Here is a 16046-nt window from a genome sequence, read left to right on the forward strand (position 1 = left end):
GTCCTATGGACAGACTCTCCCACCTCAGCTGTAGTTCCCTGCAGTTCATCCAGAGTGATCATGAGCCTCTTGGCTGCATCTCTGATCAGTCGTCTCCTTGTCTGAGCTGAAAGTTTAGAGGGATGGCCAGGTCTTGGTAGATTTGCAGTGGTCTGATACTCCTTCCATTTCAAAATGATCGCTTGCACAGTTCTCCTTGGGATGTTTAAAGCTTGGGAAATCTTTTTGTATCCAAATCCAGCTTTAAACTTCTCCACAACAGTATTACGGACCTGCCTGGTGTTTTCCTTGGTCTTCATGATGCTCTCTGCGCTTTCAACAGAACCCTGAGACTATCACAGAGCAGGTGCATTTATACAGAGACTTGATTACACACAGGTGGATTCTATTTATCACCATCAGTCATTTAGGACAACATTGGATCATTCAGAGATCCTCGCTGAACTTCTAGAGTGAGTTTGCTGCACTGAAAGTAAAGGGGCCAAATAATTTTGCACGCACCACTTTTCAGTTTTTTAATTGCTAAAAAAGTTTAAAATATCCAATAGATTTCGTTCCACTTCACAATTGTGTCCCACTTGTTGGTGATTCTTCACAAAAAATTTAAATTTTATATCTTTATGTTTGAAGCCTGAAATGTGGCAAAAGGTTGAAAAGTTCAAGGGGGCCGAATACTTTCGCAAGGCACTGTATATGCCGAAGCATGGGGGCAGGGGTAGAGGAGCGATTTTCTCCAAACATTAGGGCAGATTTCCCCCATGCTTCTGCATATATTTTTTAGGCACAGATTGCGTTCAAAAATCAAGTTTTATTAAGTTAATATTTTATTGTTACCATTGCTTGCTTTTCAGGTACGCCATTCAGATGCAGCACTGATTTATTTATCTTGACAACAGCGTTTGCTCTCATGACGTAAATCAGCAACCCCAGTTGAAACAAAAAAATTTCCACAGTTAAAACAAAAATGGTGCATGTATGCCCATCATTAGAAGTGGGTGGATGAAGGGCGGTATTCTAATGATGGGCATACCCACCTCCCACAGGCTGCATGAAAAAAAAGAACATTACAATATATGCCCAACAAGGACCAGCAAAGTACTGGTATGTTGCTGGACTTTGAGTATTTATACCAGAATGATGCCTGCAGGTTTAGGCATCATCTTGGTATTATTATTTTCAGCCAGCGGTCAGCTTTCATTTAAAAGCAATCCTAGCAGCTAATTATCCTGTTTTACAAGCAGTAAGAGGGAACGCCCCCCCCCCCCCCACTGTCTTCCATGGTTTTCTTGGGTTCTCCTGTCCCAGCAGGGAACCTGAGAATGCAGCTGGTGGTTCCGCCAGCTGACCATATCAGCTAATCAGAGACCAGAACGGCTCCAATAATCTCTATGACCTAAGAAACCGGAAACTACGAGCATTTCATGACTTTCACTGGATATAAACAGCGCCATTGGGAAAGCATTTTACCACACTGATATTGGTGTGGTCATATGCTTTTAGGGCAGAGTAGAGATCTAGGGTCTAATAGACCCCATTTTTAAAAAAAAAAGAGTACCTGTCACTACCTATTGCTATCATAGGGGATGTTTACATTTCCTGAGATAACAATAAAAATTATATAAAGAAAAAAAAGCAAAATTAAAGGAACAGTTTAAAAAAAAAAGCAAAATAAAGAATAATAAAAAAAAGCACCCCTGCCCCCCCCCCCCCCCCGTGCTCATGCTCAAAGGCGAATGCATGCATCGGTCTGGTGTCATATGTAAACAGCAATTGCACCATGCATGGGAGTTATCACTGCAAAGGTCAGATTGAGGGCAGTCATTTTAGCAGTAGACCTCCTCTGTAAATCTAAAGTGGTAACCTGTAAAGGATTTTAAAGGCTTTTAAAAATGTATGATGTTTGTGCGCAATTTTAAAGCATGACGTGTTCGGTAACCATGTACTCGGCATAAGATTATCTTTTTTATTTCTTCAAACATTTGTGCAGTATAGTGTGTTTTAGTGCATTAAAATTTTAAATAGGTGTTTGGATCAAGTTTGAAAAAAATCGCTGTGCAAATACTGTGTGAAAAAAAAATTGGGGTGTCTACTTTCCAAAATAGGGTAATTTGTGGGGGATTTGTACTGCCCTGCCATTTTAGCACCTCAAGAAATGAGATAGGTAGTTATAAACTAAAAGCTGCTTAAAATTCCAGTAAATGTATCCTAGTTTGTAGATGCTATAACTTTTGCACATACCAAAGACATGTGGCTGAATACATTTTGGCCTAAATGCATGACTAAAATTGAATTTATTGGATTTTTTTAATAACAAAATTAGAAAATATTTTTTTTCCAAATTTTCTGTCTTATCCCATTTATATATTAAAAAATAAAAATCGCAGAGGCAAATAGCAAGCTCTATTTATGGGAGAAAAAGGATGCAAATTTTGTTTGGGTACAGCATTGCATGACCACACATTTACCAGTTAAAGCAGCGCAGGGCCAAATTGTAAGAAGTGCTCTGGTCATTGAGGGGCCAATGCTTCCGAGCCTGAAGTGGTTAAAAAGGTAGCTCCCAGATCCTGGTCCATCCCCCCATGTGATCTCATTCACCAAAAAAGTGTAAAAAGTAAATAAAAACACAACACAAGTTTTTGACAACTCCTTTATTAAAAATTCAAAGATCCAAAAAAAATGTCCCCCCTCCATTGGCCACCGCAACCACTGACCTGAAAATAGAAGGCCTGAAAGAAGTGCCAGCGCATGAGGAGAGAAGAGCGGATAACTGCTTTCCTCAGCGGGGACTGCAAAGTGCAATGATTATCAGTGCAGCCCCACCAGTAATGCCAATCAGTGCTGCATATTAGCACCACCTCATCAGTGCAGCCTATCGGTGCCCATCAGTGCAGCCTTGACAGCACACACCAGTGAAAGAGAAAATTTACTTATTTACAAAATGTTATAACATTTTTTTTTCAAAAATTTCTATCTTTTTTCGATTGTTTAGCAAAAAATAAAAAACCCAAATACCTCCCAAAAAAGCTTTATCTTTCTCAAAAAAATTATAAAAATTTTGTTTGGGTACAGTGTTGCAGAACCACGTAATTGTCATTCAAAGTGCGACAGCGATGAAAGCTGAAAATTTAGCTGGGTGGAAAGGGAATAAAAGTGTCCAGTATTGAACTGGTTAAACATGGTGAGGAGGGAGGGATACTTGGGGGAACCCTAAACCTGGAATTGGACTTTAACTACGTCAGCCCTGGAAAATTTTCCTGCTTAATGATCAGGCCATTTTTTTGGGATATGGCACTGTGTTGCTTTAACTGACAATTGTGCTGTCGTGCGACAATGTGCCCAAACAAAATTGACGTCCCTTTTTTCACACAAATAGAGCTTTCTTTTGGTGGTATTTGATCACCTCTGCAGTTTTTATTTTTTGCGCTATAAACAAAAAAAGAAAGACAATTTTGAAAAAAAAAAACAATAGATTTCACTTTTTGCTATAATAAATATCCCCAAAAATGTTTTTAAAAAACAAATTTCTTCATCAGTTTAGGCCAATATGTATTATTCTACATATTTCTGGTTGCAATAAGCATATATTGATTGGTTTGTGCAAAAGTTATAGTGTCTACAAAATAGGGGATTTATGTATGGCATTTGTATTATATATATATATTTTATATTTTTTTTACTAGTAATGGCGGTGATCTGCAAATTTTAGCAGTACTGTGACATTGCATTGGACAGATCAGACACTTTTGACAGTTTTTGGGACCATTGACATTTATACAGGGATATAAAATGCACTGATTACTGTGTAAATGTCACTAGCAGGGAAGGGGTTAACACTAGGGGGCGATAAAGGGGTTAAATGTGTTCCCTAGTTAGTGTTTCTTACTGTGGGAGGAGGGGACTGATTGGGGAAGGAGACATATCGCTGTTTGTAATTACTTCAAACAGCTGTTTGTAATTACTACAAACAGTACATCTGTCTCTTCTCTCCTGTTAGAATGAGGATTTGTGTGTTTACACACACAAATCCTGTTCTGGCTCTTGTGCCTGCGATCGTGGATGGCCAGCTGCGATCGAGCCTGCTGGCCACGTGCATCGTGCCTCTGCACATGCCTGCTACAGCTCTTAAAGGAACCGAGGTAACCATATGGCGATTCACGGGAACGTGACAATTTGCCGACAAATATCAGCATGAGCCGGTTAGCAAGTGGTTAAGTTTAACCGTTTTGAAAAAGACCTATAGTATATCTGATAATACAGGGAAAACATTTGGTAATACCTCATGCACACGGCAGCTGGATGCCCCTCTAGGTTAGCCTATGTGTCCATGCACACGTAGACCTTTAGCCCTTGTACACACGGTCAGAGATTCCGACGGAATGTTTCCTATCGGACCATTTCGTCGGATATTCCGACTGTGTGTGGTTTGCATCGGACTGTTTTCGTCGGAATATCCGACGGACCAAGTTTTCCAACTTGCCGGTAAAATTTTCCGACAAAATGCTCCGATCATGTGTAGCCTACTCCGACGGACAAAGTGCCACACATGCTTAGATCAAATTCCTAGACCAAAGCTATTGGCTACTAGCCTGAACGTAGTCCCGTCGTAACGAAATAACGTCATCACCTTATGTACAATCGGATTTTCCGACAACTTAGTCCGACCGTGTGTATGCAACATCACTTCCGTACCTCTTCTGGAATTAATCCATCGGAATTACTCCGACGGATTTGGTTGTCAGAATCTCTGACCGTGTGTATAAGGGCTTAGAGGCAGGGGCATTTAGGGGCATAAATCTGAACGCACAAAAACTGCATTTAGGAGGGGAATGTTTGGGCAGAAAAAACACCCGATGAGCCTAAATTGCTTGCTGCTTTTATGCTGTCAGGAGAAATGCGTTCAGAAGGGCCTACTAGTGTGCATGAGGCCTTAAACTTACTACTAAGGGAATCATTTATCATTTGTGTATCAACAAATATAATCCATCAGGGGGGACCTGTGGAGAAATGGAGCAAGAGGCATTAAATTATAATAAGATAATGTCATTAACTTAATCATCTAACAGACACATTCACTGCTTCATTCATCTCTCAGGAAAAATCATTTAGCACACAAAACAGAGTGAGTAGAACGATTACATCTGACATTTTTTAAATGAGATTTGTGTTTCTATTGTTTTTGAACAAGCTACTCAGTTATTGGTTGTACTGAGCACTGGAAATGACTCCTCGCCAATGAAAGTTCGAATTTATCACCAATACAGTGATTATTCGGTTCACGACTCTGGTTGCGAACCGAATTGGTTGTGAACCGAGGCAAATTTTCCCATAGGGTTCAATGTAAATCGGGTTAATACATTCTGAACTTTATATATATATATATATATATATATATATATATATATATATATATACACAGTAAAATTATGAAATGTATGTACAAAAAAAGGATTTTAACATGTATTACATACGGTCTTTTACATTAAGCTGACCTCTTTCATGTGTACATCTAAAAAGAAAACAAAAGAACATAGCTCCTCTTTAATCCTTGTTTGAAACAAATCCAAACCCCAATTTAACCAATTCTGGACCGCCGCTCGCCGATATACATCCTTACTTTGAAGAAGAATATCTTTGTTATGGCAGCAGCTAGCTGCCATAACCCTGGTATCCTCTTCTTCGGCCGGCGGTTCGGTTTCTGATAATAGTGGTCTCTGTGGTGGATTCGACGCAAAATCACTTTTATCAGTGGGAGGAGAAGGTCTCCCTCCGCCCTCCACCGATTACCGGGGCCGTTGGCAGCAGCGGAGGCAATCGGGTCCTTCTGCTGGCTGGGTAGATGGTCCCCACCCATCTCCATACCATTGCAGGGTGGAAACTATGTCAAAACGTCACTTCTTTCCATAGCTCTTAAAGGGCTATTTAAAAAAAAATTCAAATGACTAAATGTATTTATTTATTTTTTATTGCATTTTAATGTAAATATGAGATCTGACCCAGATCTCATATTTAAGATGTCCTGTCATCCCTTGTAATACGAATAAAAGTGACACATTTTAAAAGAACAGTGTAAAAATAAAAAATAAAAGGTAAAATAAATAAGAAAAATATGTTTTTTAAACGTGCCCCATCCCGCCGAGCTCGCGCGCAGAAGCGAACGCATACATGAGTAGTGCGCATGTATGAAAACGGTGTTTAAACCACACGTGAGGTATAGCCACGATCAGTAGAGCGAGAGCAATAATTTTACCCTTAGACCTCCTCTTTAACTCAAAACATGCAACCTGTACAATTTTTAAACGTTGCCTATGGAGATTTTTAAGGGTAAAAGTTTGACGCCATTCCACCACCGGGCGCAATTTTGAAGCGTGACATGTTGGATATCAATTTACTCAGCGTAACGTTATCTTTCACAATATAAAAAATAAAAATTGGGCTAACTTTATTGTTGTCTTATTTTTTAATTCAAATAAGTGTATTTTTTCCAAATAAATTGCGCTTGTAAGACCGCTGCGCAAATACGGTGTGACAGAAAGTATTGCAACGACCGCCATTTTATTCTCTAGGGTGTTAGAACCCCAAACATTCTACATTTTTTTTCTAAAGTAATTTTCTAGAAAAAAAATGTTTTTAACTTGTAAACAACAAATCTCAGTAAGAGGCTCGGTCCTTAAGTGGTTAAATGACTAATCTAGGAGCCAGAAAACAACACTGTGCATCCAGGAAAAGATCATCTGTGGGCATGATAAAGTTGTAGAATTCAGATGAACTGTTTTTCCAAGATTCCCAATCAAGTGAGCCCACCCTCATGGTAGTCAGGGGGCAGAACCCCCTGACTGGTTCACTGATCTTCTCAATATGAATGTGTCGGAGCAGGGAAGATGGCCGCGGCTCATGAACCAAAGCGGAGTTCGTGAACCGAGGTATCACTGTACAAAGAAAGATGAAGGGCCCATTCGGTCATTAGCAGTCGCAAATTCATTCCTTTCCCTTTCCCAGGCTGTTAGACCCCTTTCACACTGGGGCCGTGGCCACGTTAGCTCTAAAACGTTACTTGTTGTAGTGCCGCTTTAGCGCTGTTTAAGCGGCACTTTCGGCCACTAGCGGGGTGCTTTTAACCCCAAAGAATGGGTTAAAAGTGCCCCTGTTGCTGCGCTTTCTAAACACTTTTCAGATGCTTTGGAAACGCTGCCCATTCATTTCAATGGGCAGGGTGCTTTGGGAGCGCAAAATACAGCGCTCCCAAACTGCCCCAAAGATGCCGCTTGCAGGGCTTTTCCTAACGTCCTGCAAGCGCACCACCCCAGTTTGAAAAGCCACACTGAAATGAATAGGAGGTAGTTTTCAGGCGCTATTTCTAGCGTTAAAACGCCTAAAAACCGTCTCAGTGTGAAAGGGGTCTTAACGCACCTCATCGTACAAAGAACTAACCTGAACTATATTGGTAGAGCAGGGCACAATATCACAAGGCAGAGCTTGTGAGGTTTTTCAGAAACTTTACTTTTGCTTTGGAGTGCCATGTGCATTGCATTGCCCCAATGTATATGTGTGAAGACAGCCTAAAGGCATGGTACACCCTCCAAGGTTTTAGTTGTTTTAAGTAGGTATTAGTGGAGTGATATCCCCTATGGCAGCATCAATCCCCCTATGTCCATGTATTCATTCACCTAGCTTGTCCCTAGGGGCAGGCAACTTCTTGTTTCAGGTCACACAGCGTCTGATCCATGCCTCTGTGTTGCACCACAAATGTACGAGTGTTAGTGTGCTGAAAGACTGCATGGAAAGTACCCTGTTCTTTGCTCTGCCTGTTTCTGTTTGTATCAGTTTTAATTACTGTTTAGCTCCCACCTGCAGAGCACTAAACTGAGAGACCCAAGGATTATGAGATATGTAGTTTATTCACAGGAAGTGTCAGGACTCACACTACACACATAGATTAGCCAGTGCAATGCCATGTCGCATGTTTGAACACAAACAGAAATTGCTGATGCAGAAATGTAAAGGTTTACTCTACTATAGGCTGTATGTCCAGGGCAACAAATGACGCCATGAAATCACATAATGAATGCACATTTTATACAGGTGAAAAACAAAAAGTGAAGTAGGAAGGTTTATAATGCCTTTAACCACTTACCAACCATATAAATTGCATATGTGGCGGCAAGGTGGCACTGCTGCGCCGATGTTCTGTCAAATTAGCCAACTCCTGAGAAACATCAACCACATCACTTCTGGTTTCTTTAAACCACCAGTAATGGAGATTTTGACGAATTGTTGTGTGGACACAACACCGGCAACTGAATACAGTCCGATACAAGAAGATTTAGCTGTTTTGACAGAACAGCGGCTAATGAGGACAAAGTTGTCGCCACCTTGGAGGCGTCCATTATGTTGGCTAGTATCACTGTGGAGTAACAATCTCCGCTCATAATATCGTGCACCAGACTGTATTCTGTTGCAGGTGTTGTGTCCAACAACAATTCATCAAAATCTCAAATTACTGTTGATTTAAAGAAATCGGAAGTTAAGTAGTTGGAATTTCTGACGAGTTGGATATTTTGACAGAACACCGGATCACGCACCTAGCACATGATCCGACACTTCCCGGCAGGGGGCGCGTGCATGCGTGCCGCCGCTGGCCTGCTCCAGATTTGATTATGCACAGTGGGAACTATGTTTCCCACCTCATGCCTTTAAAACCAAACATATATTAATTACTCCATTTCTGTGGCTGATTAAGGTGGTAATTAAACTCATTTGGTGCCTTATCTGCATTAAATTTGCCTCAGAACCTGTGTAATTCATATGTGTTCAGGTTTAAAGGGTTGAGGAGGCAACACTAGCGGGAGCTGATCTGCAGGTACTGCAAACTTGATGTCCACTGGCACCCGCCGATCATTCAGTACAGAGGCAGAATGGCAGTCTGCCTATTAAACAAGGCAGATTGCTCTTCTGTCAGTAGAGAAGACATGCATCCTGTGTTGCTGCAAAGCAGGGGCACCGATCTATGTACAAAACACAGGCTCGGCACACAGTTAACCCTTTGATAGCTACTGATGTTAACCCCTTCCCAGCCAGTCTTATTAGTACAGTGACAGTGCACATTTTTAGCACTGATCACTGTATTATTGTCACTGGTCCCCCAAAAAAACTGTCAGCTAGTGTCCGATTTGTCTACCACAATATCTCAGTCCCACTACAAGTTGCTGATTGCTGCCATTACTAGTAAAAAAAAATATATAAATAACAATTCCATAAATATGTCCCATAGTTTGTAGATGCAATAATGTAATATGTAGCAGAATACACATTGGCTTAAATTGATGAAGAAATTTAATTTTTTCAATTGTTTTATTGGATATGTTTTGTAGCAGAAAGTAAAAAAACATTGTTTTTTTTCACAACTGTCGGCCTTTTTTTGTTTATAGCGCAAAAAAAAAAACGCAGCGGTGATCAAATACCACTAAAAGAAAGCTCTTTTTGTGTGTAGCACCACCCCCGAAGGAGCAGCTTTGAAATTTTCGGGTTCTCTGTTCTACGCCTCAATTCCAAGAATGGCCTCAGCCCCTCTGGCACACCTGGTTAGTTATAAAATTTCTGCAAACACTTTCAACAATGCAAGTGAAGAAAGTACCAATATCCTGGCTGTGGATTGATATCAGAAACAGACAGACACAACTGGTAGTGATAAATGAACCTAATATATTATCACGGTTTAAAACATCTAGAAAATTTCCAACACGTTCAAACCTTGCTGCAAAGAATTCATATATTAGAAAAGATAATCTTCAACTGTAAGTATAGAAAAGGCAGTAGTCTATATGCCCTTAACACAGGCGCTGAGAGGGAGGAGCGAAGACTGATTCTGGGCTGCAAACACCCTTGAGAGACACACATACAAAAAAAAGAAAAGGGTTACACAAGTACAGTAAGCACAGTTCTGTGACGTATAGGTCCTGAGGTGAAGAATTGTAGTGTCTCCTGCTAGCAAACAGTGGGGCCCTTGTTTTAAGAGTAGGTTTAAACAAGCTTGTGTGGAGCAGTAATCATTTAGAATGTTCCATTGGGTAGGAATGTTAAAAGGACAAACTACTAGAGATGGCAACTCCAAAAAAGCATCCTGTGACACTAAAAAGGGAAATTGGTGTCTGCATGCAGTGTCAGTATGGTGTCAAGAAGGATGTTTGGTCTGCACCCTCTCACCAGTCCTCTGAACGATGACACGACGATAGTCCCAGTGCTGGTTCAGGCTCCTGATGCTCCTAGCAATGTTGTAAGGCACTGAATCTCTTGCTGATGGCCGATCGAGATGACTGGTAGCAAAACTTGCAAGGTAAACAGGCAGTGGCCGACCCAATAACCGGATGGGTATCTCGATCCCTGAAAAGTGTGGGTCATGTCTGCTGAGCTGCGTGGTGCTGGGCTGCTGAGTAGGGTCCCCGGACTAAATAGTAGTGGACTATGTGACTGTCTCTGCTCCTGGGTCCCCTCAGGCGTCCTCACTCCTCTGTCTCCAGGCAACACTCTCCTGGCAGTCTCTGGAAAAGCTTGGCTTTCTCCCCCTCTGATGCTGCCAGAGTCTCTCTCAGCGGTTTTCCTCACACCTGTCACCTCACCACACACCCTCTCTTCTCAGACTGCTCTCCTTATTCTCCTCACAGACTCTTTTTCCCGGGCTTTAGGATATCCCTCCTCCTCTGTTGGGGCACACAGTCCCTGATGTCAGCGTGTGTCTCTCTCCTCACTCTGGCACCTCAGTTCCTTCCCCTCACACACTCCTCTCCTTGCTGTTAAGTGTCACTGTGTCCCAGCAAAGGACTTTTTGAGCCTTGGTATCTCCCTCTCTTTTAAACAATCTCCTCTCCTCTGTCTCCTGTCAGCACTCTCTCTTTGTTTTACCTCAGTACTTCCCTCTCTTCCATCCCCTCAGCACTTCCTGAAACTCCCATTTTTTCCAGTCTGGTTTGGGTCTCTGAGTTTTCTGGAAGGACAAGTTAGCATCTCTCTTTCTCCATCTTGTGGCCAAAAGGAGAAATTGAATTACAACATGCCTGCTACACGTGGGAAAAAAAGGGCATACATTTTATATGGGTACAGTATTGCATGACTGCGCAATTGTCAGTTAAAATAATACAGTGACGTATCGCAAAAAAATGGCCTGATCAGGAAGGGGGTAAATCTTCTGGAGGTCAAGTGGTTAAAGATTGTAAAGCAGCCTTTGTCAATCTTTTTTTATGTTAAAGGAACCATTTTTATGTTCCCGAGTAACCCATGCTATAAGTCAGCATACGTTCTCTTCACGTTGCATGCTGGTGGCTTTTATATCATTTTCTTTTATTCTGCCAACAGAGTCACTTTAAGGCCAACAAATGGCCCTTTCAGTGACTGACAGACCAGATACTATAACCTAAATACTGAAAATGAAATGTAATAGTCAAACGTATTTTCTTCCAGGAAATCACCCAGCCTAGACCCAAAAACTATAATAAATATTAATTTTAACAACTTTTTTAACATTTTATTTATTGAAAGGATAGATAAAATACCAATGCATTCATGTAAACAAAATCACTAGTATCTTTAAATTCAAGGATTATAAGTGCCTGAATTTGACTTGGTAGCAGCCACTTATGCCGCGTACACACAACCGCACTTTCCGGCAGAAAAGGTCAGACGCAATCATTTCATTCGATATTCCGATCGTGTGTGGGCTTCATATGACTTTTTTTCTTCAAAAATTCTGATTGACCTAGAAATAGAACATGTTTTAAATCTTTCCAATGGAATCAATTCCTGTCGGGGAAACCGTTCGTCTGTATGCTATTCCGACAGACCAAATACGATGCAAGGGCAGCTACTAGCTATTGAACTTACTTTTCTAGTCCTGTCTTACGTCATCGCATTCAAAACGAACGGACTTTGGTGTCCGTGGTTAGGCAAGTCCGTTCAGTCGGAACTTCTTCAGAAAGACCGTCAGAGTTTATTCTGATGGAAAGTCCGGTCATGTGTATGCGGCATTACACAATCCCTTGTATAGCAGAGCTCACACTGGGAGTCAGAGAAACAGCAAAAGGGACCAATCAGTTATGCTGCAGTGCTCATATGCGATAAAGAAAATGCTGATAGAAGGAACAGGCAGAGTTATGGTCTGCTGCTTCTCCTTTACTGTCCAATCACAGTCTGAGACCAGGGACGAGACCTAGTATTACCAGGGCTTTTTTTCAGCAGGAACTAGGGGGAATTCAGTTCCTCCACCTCTGACTCAGGTCTTCTGCTCCCTGCTCACCACTATCATTTGGTAACACTGAAGTCCAGCTTCTGTGTTTACAAGTGATAGCTTATCTCTTAGTAGCTCTCAGGCCAGATCTCCTGCGCAGATCCCACAAAGTGCCGGACAAGGACAAGGGAGATACAGAATAGGTGCCCATAGTTCAGTACAGTCATGGGCAGGAGAGGGTGCATGGTAGGCTGCACCCTAAGCGGTCTCCATTTTTTCCCTGGTGACCAATTGTTGATGCTCCTACTGCATGATCTCCCTTGCAAATGACTGTAATATAGTATGCTGGGAGGTTCTACAGCCGGATAGGTGCTTCAGCTTAATATTGCAACAAAGGTAAGATATATGACAGATGCTGGAGCTTTTAATAAGGGGGGAGAAGATGAGGGCAGTGGAGGAAGGGGTTTTATGCAGAGGGAAGAGCTACTATTTGATGCCATTTGGCAGGTATGTGTGTGTGGCGGGCATTCCTGTACCTTTTCTCTGAGAAAAAAAGCCCTGTGTATTACTTAACTCCAGTAGAGAAAAGTCAGGTTTGCAGGCTGGCTGTGCTGTGTGGCAGAGCTGCATAAATCTCAGGACTGAATGAACAGAAACACAAATTCTTTGGCTGTTATTTAGCTATTTCATCTGCGTATTTAGCTGCTAGCCTAGAGGTCAGCTTGAACTCTAAATAGCAAGAAGCAGTACAAGCAAAATATTTACTTCTAACTAGGGCAACAGAAAAAAAAATGCAAATATCCAACATTTTTTCACTGCATTTCTAAAATTAAATTGATAAGAATGATGCAAATACAAAAATGCACCATAAAATCATATTTACTTTCTCAAAGGTTATAATGCAAATAGGATTTGATCAAACAAACCATTTAGACTCGGTTCACAAATCCAATGCGGGTCCCCTCATAGCACCTGATTCGCAGTCGGTTCACACTGCCCTCTGCGAACCGCTGCGGGTGTCAATTCAAAGTTAATGACACCCCCAGATCAGTTTGCAGATCACAGTGCGAACTATGAATTTGGACAGGAATCAGATCACATGCAATCCGATTCTGGTGCGGACAAAAAAGGGTTCTGCATGAGTTTGGTCCGAATGCGGTGCAAATCACATGCGATGTCTGGCATCACACCAGTGTGAACCGGCCCTTAAAGTTTAGTTTCTCATTATGTCTAGAAAAACATATTTTTTTTAACAATACTGCATAAAGTCAAACATAGCAGATAAGCCCAAATACAAAAAATTGAATAAAGTCAAGTGTGGCCGTGTAAAAGTTAAGTTGGCCATACAGTGTACAGAAGTCACTACATGGGTGGCGTTGTTGCCCTCCTCCCGCCTCACATCTCCAATCACAGATGATCACGGAGGTAACCAGACACTGGTTATTGTTACTCTTTTTCTCATGCCGACAGCATGAAGAGAGGTTAAAGTTCCTTCTTTTTTTGTTTATTTATCAAAAAATTTAAAACCCAGTTGTGATTAAATACCACCAAAACAAATCTCTATTTGTGTGAAAAAAATGATAAAACATTTGTTTCGGTACAGTGTTGCATGACTGCGCAATTGTCATTCAAAGTGCGACAGTGCTGAAAGTGGAAAATTGGCCTGGGCAGAAAGGGAGTAAAAGTGACTACCCATTAGGCAAGTGGTTAAATACCACCAAAAGCAAACTCTACTTGTCTCAAAAAATTCTAAGAATTTCATAGGGGTACAGTGTTGCATGACCGCACAAATGTCAATCAAAGTGTGACGGCGCTGAAAGCTGTAAATTGGCCTGGGTAGGAAGGGGATGAAAGCATTGGTGTGCGCAGCCTATTGTATTAGGGTGTGCACCCCAGAGCACAAATGTTTAGCAGCAGAGCAGTGGAAGGTGTGAGTAGAGTGGAGATTGGTGTCAGTAGGGCAGTTTTATTTTATTTATTTTTTTTATTATTTTTTTAGGAGACCCGTTGGGGGGCTTTGGTGAAATATCAAAGGTTTCAACAGACCCCTGATGTCTCGTAAATAAACATAGTTTACTATGCTTCAGTTAAGAATTAACACAGGAGCGATTGGTACAGATCACTCACTGTGTTCATCCAGAAAAGGAAGGAGTGAATTAAATATTTACCAACCCCTTCCCCTGCTCTCCATCCTGAAATATCTCCTGCTGCATGCTGGTGTGACGGGCGAGGAGGGAAGATGGCAGCATTGCAGGGAGGACACAGGAGGCACCAGGAAGCAGGGGGAATCAGCCCTGCGTGGGGTGATTAGGGTGTGCCCAGGCACACCTGACACACACTGTGCGCACGCCTATGGGTGAAAGCGTTGGGTATTGAAGTGGTTAATGAACCCACATTATCGCTCTGTACACAATATCTGTATTTATGTATTTTTGTAAACTTTATAAAATAACTGAAACAATGAAAATACGAAATTTATACATAATAAAATATTTTAACAAGCAATGATTAGTTGACATTTATATATGATTTTTTTACTTAGAAAATATTTATTCTAATATATTGTATGTTATCATTGTAGAACCTGAAAGTTATCTATCCCAACTTGGGATGGGGTGTACAGTATGTAAAAGCTATGGCCTGGCTCAAATTTATACATTTCCTTACTATAATATTGTACGTGACCCTATGGCTGTATGCTTTGTACCTATATTATAAAACACAATAAAACAATCTATATAAAACTATATAGAAATCTGACCATTGAGCCATATTAATCATAATTGCTATCGCAGAATTGTGAACTTTGAAATTTATGCTAAATATCTGATGGCAGCGATTGATTTGGGGTTAAATAACTGTCAATCTCCCTCTTATTGGGGCTCCATGCAAGATCTCACCTCGTGGTGTTTCAATGATTACGAGAACAGTGAGGAATCAGCCCAAAACTACACGTGAGACTCTTGTCAATGATCTCAAGGCAGCTGGGACCATAGTCACCAAGAAAACAATCGGTAACACACTACACCCTGAAGGACTGAAATCCTGCAGTGCCCGCAAGGTCCCCCTGCTCAAGAAAGCACATGTACAGGCCCGTCTGCAGTTTGCAAATGAACATCTGAGTGATTCAGGGGAGTACTGGGTGAAAGTGTTGTGGTCAGATGAGACTAAAATCGAGGTCTTTGGCATCAACTCAACTCGCCATGTTTGGAGGAGGAGGAATGCTGCCTATGACCCCAAGAACACCATCCACACTGTCAAACATGGAGGTAGAAACATTATGCTTGGGGGTGTATTTCTGCTAAGGGGACAGGACAACTTCACTGCATGAAAGGGATGGACGGGGTCATGCACCATCAAATCTTGGATGAGAACCTCCTTCCCTTAGCCAGGGCATTGAAAATGGGTAGTGGATGGGTATTCCAGCATGACAATGACCCAAAACACACAGCCAAGGCAACAAAGGAGTGGCTCAAGAAGAAGCACATTACGATTCTGGAGAGGCCTAGCCAGTCTGTGTGGGAAGCGGAAGATTCAACTTACCAAACATCAGCCTCAAAATCTTAATGAGAGGATCTACAAAGAGGAGTGGGACAAAATCCCTCCTGAGATGTGTGCAAACCTGGTGGCCAACTACAAGGAATGTCTGACCTCTGTGATTGCCAACAAGGCTTTTGCTACCAAGTACTAAGTCATGTTTTGTGAAGGGGTCAAATACTTATTTCACTCATTAAAATGCAAATCAATTTATAACTTTTTTTTTTAAATGTGTTTTTCTGGATTTTTTTTGCTGTTATTCTGTCTCTCACTGTTAAAATAAACCTACCATAAA

This window comes from Lithobates pipiens, unplaced genomic scaffold (assembly GCF_037356315.1).
Source record: "Lithobates pipiens isolate NorthernLeopardFrog02 unplaced genomic scaffold, aLitPip1_a1.2 Scaffold_30, whole genome shotgun sequence".
Classification (NCBI taxonomy): Eukaryota; Metazoa; Chordata; class Amphibia; order Anura; family Ranidae; genus Lithobates; species Lithobates pipiens.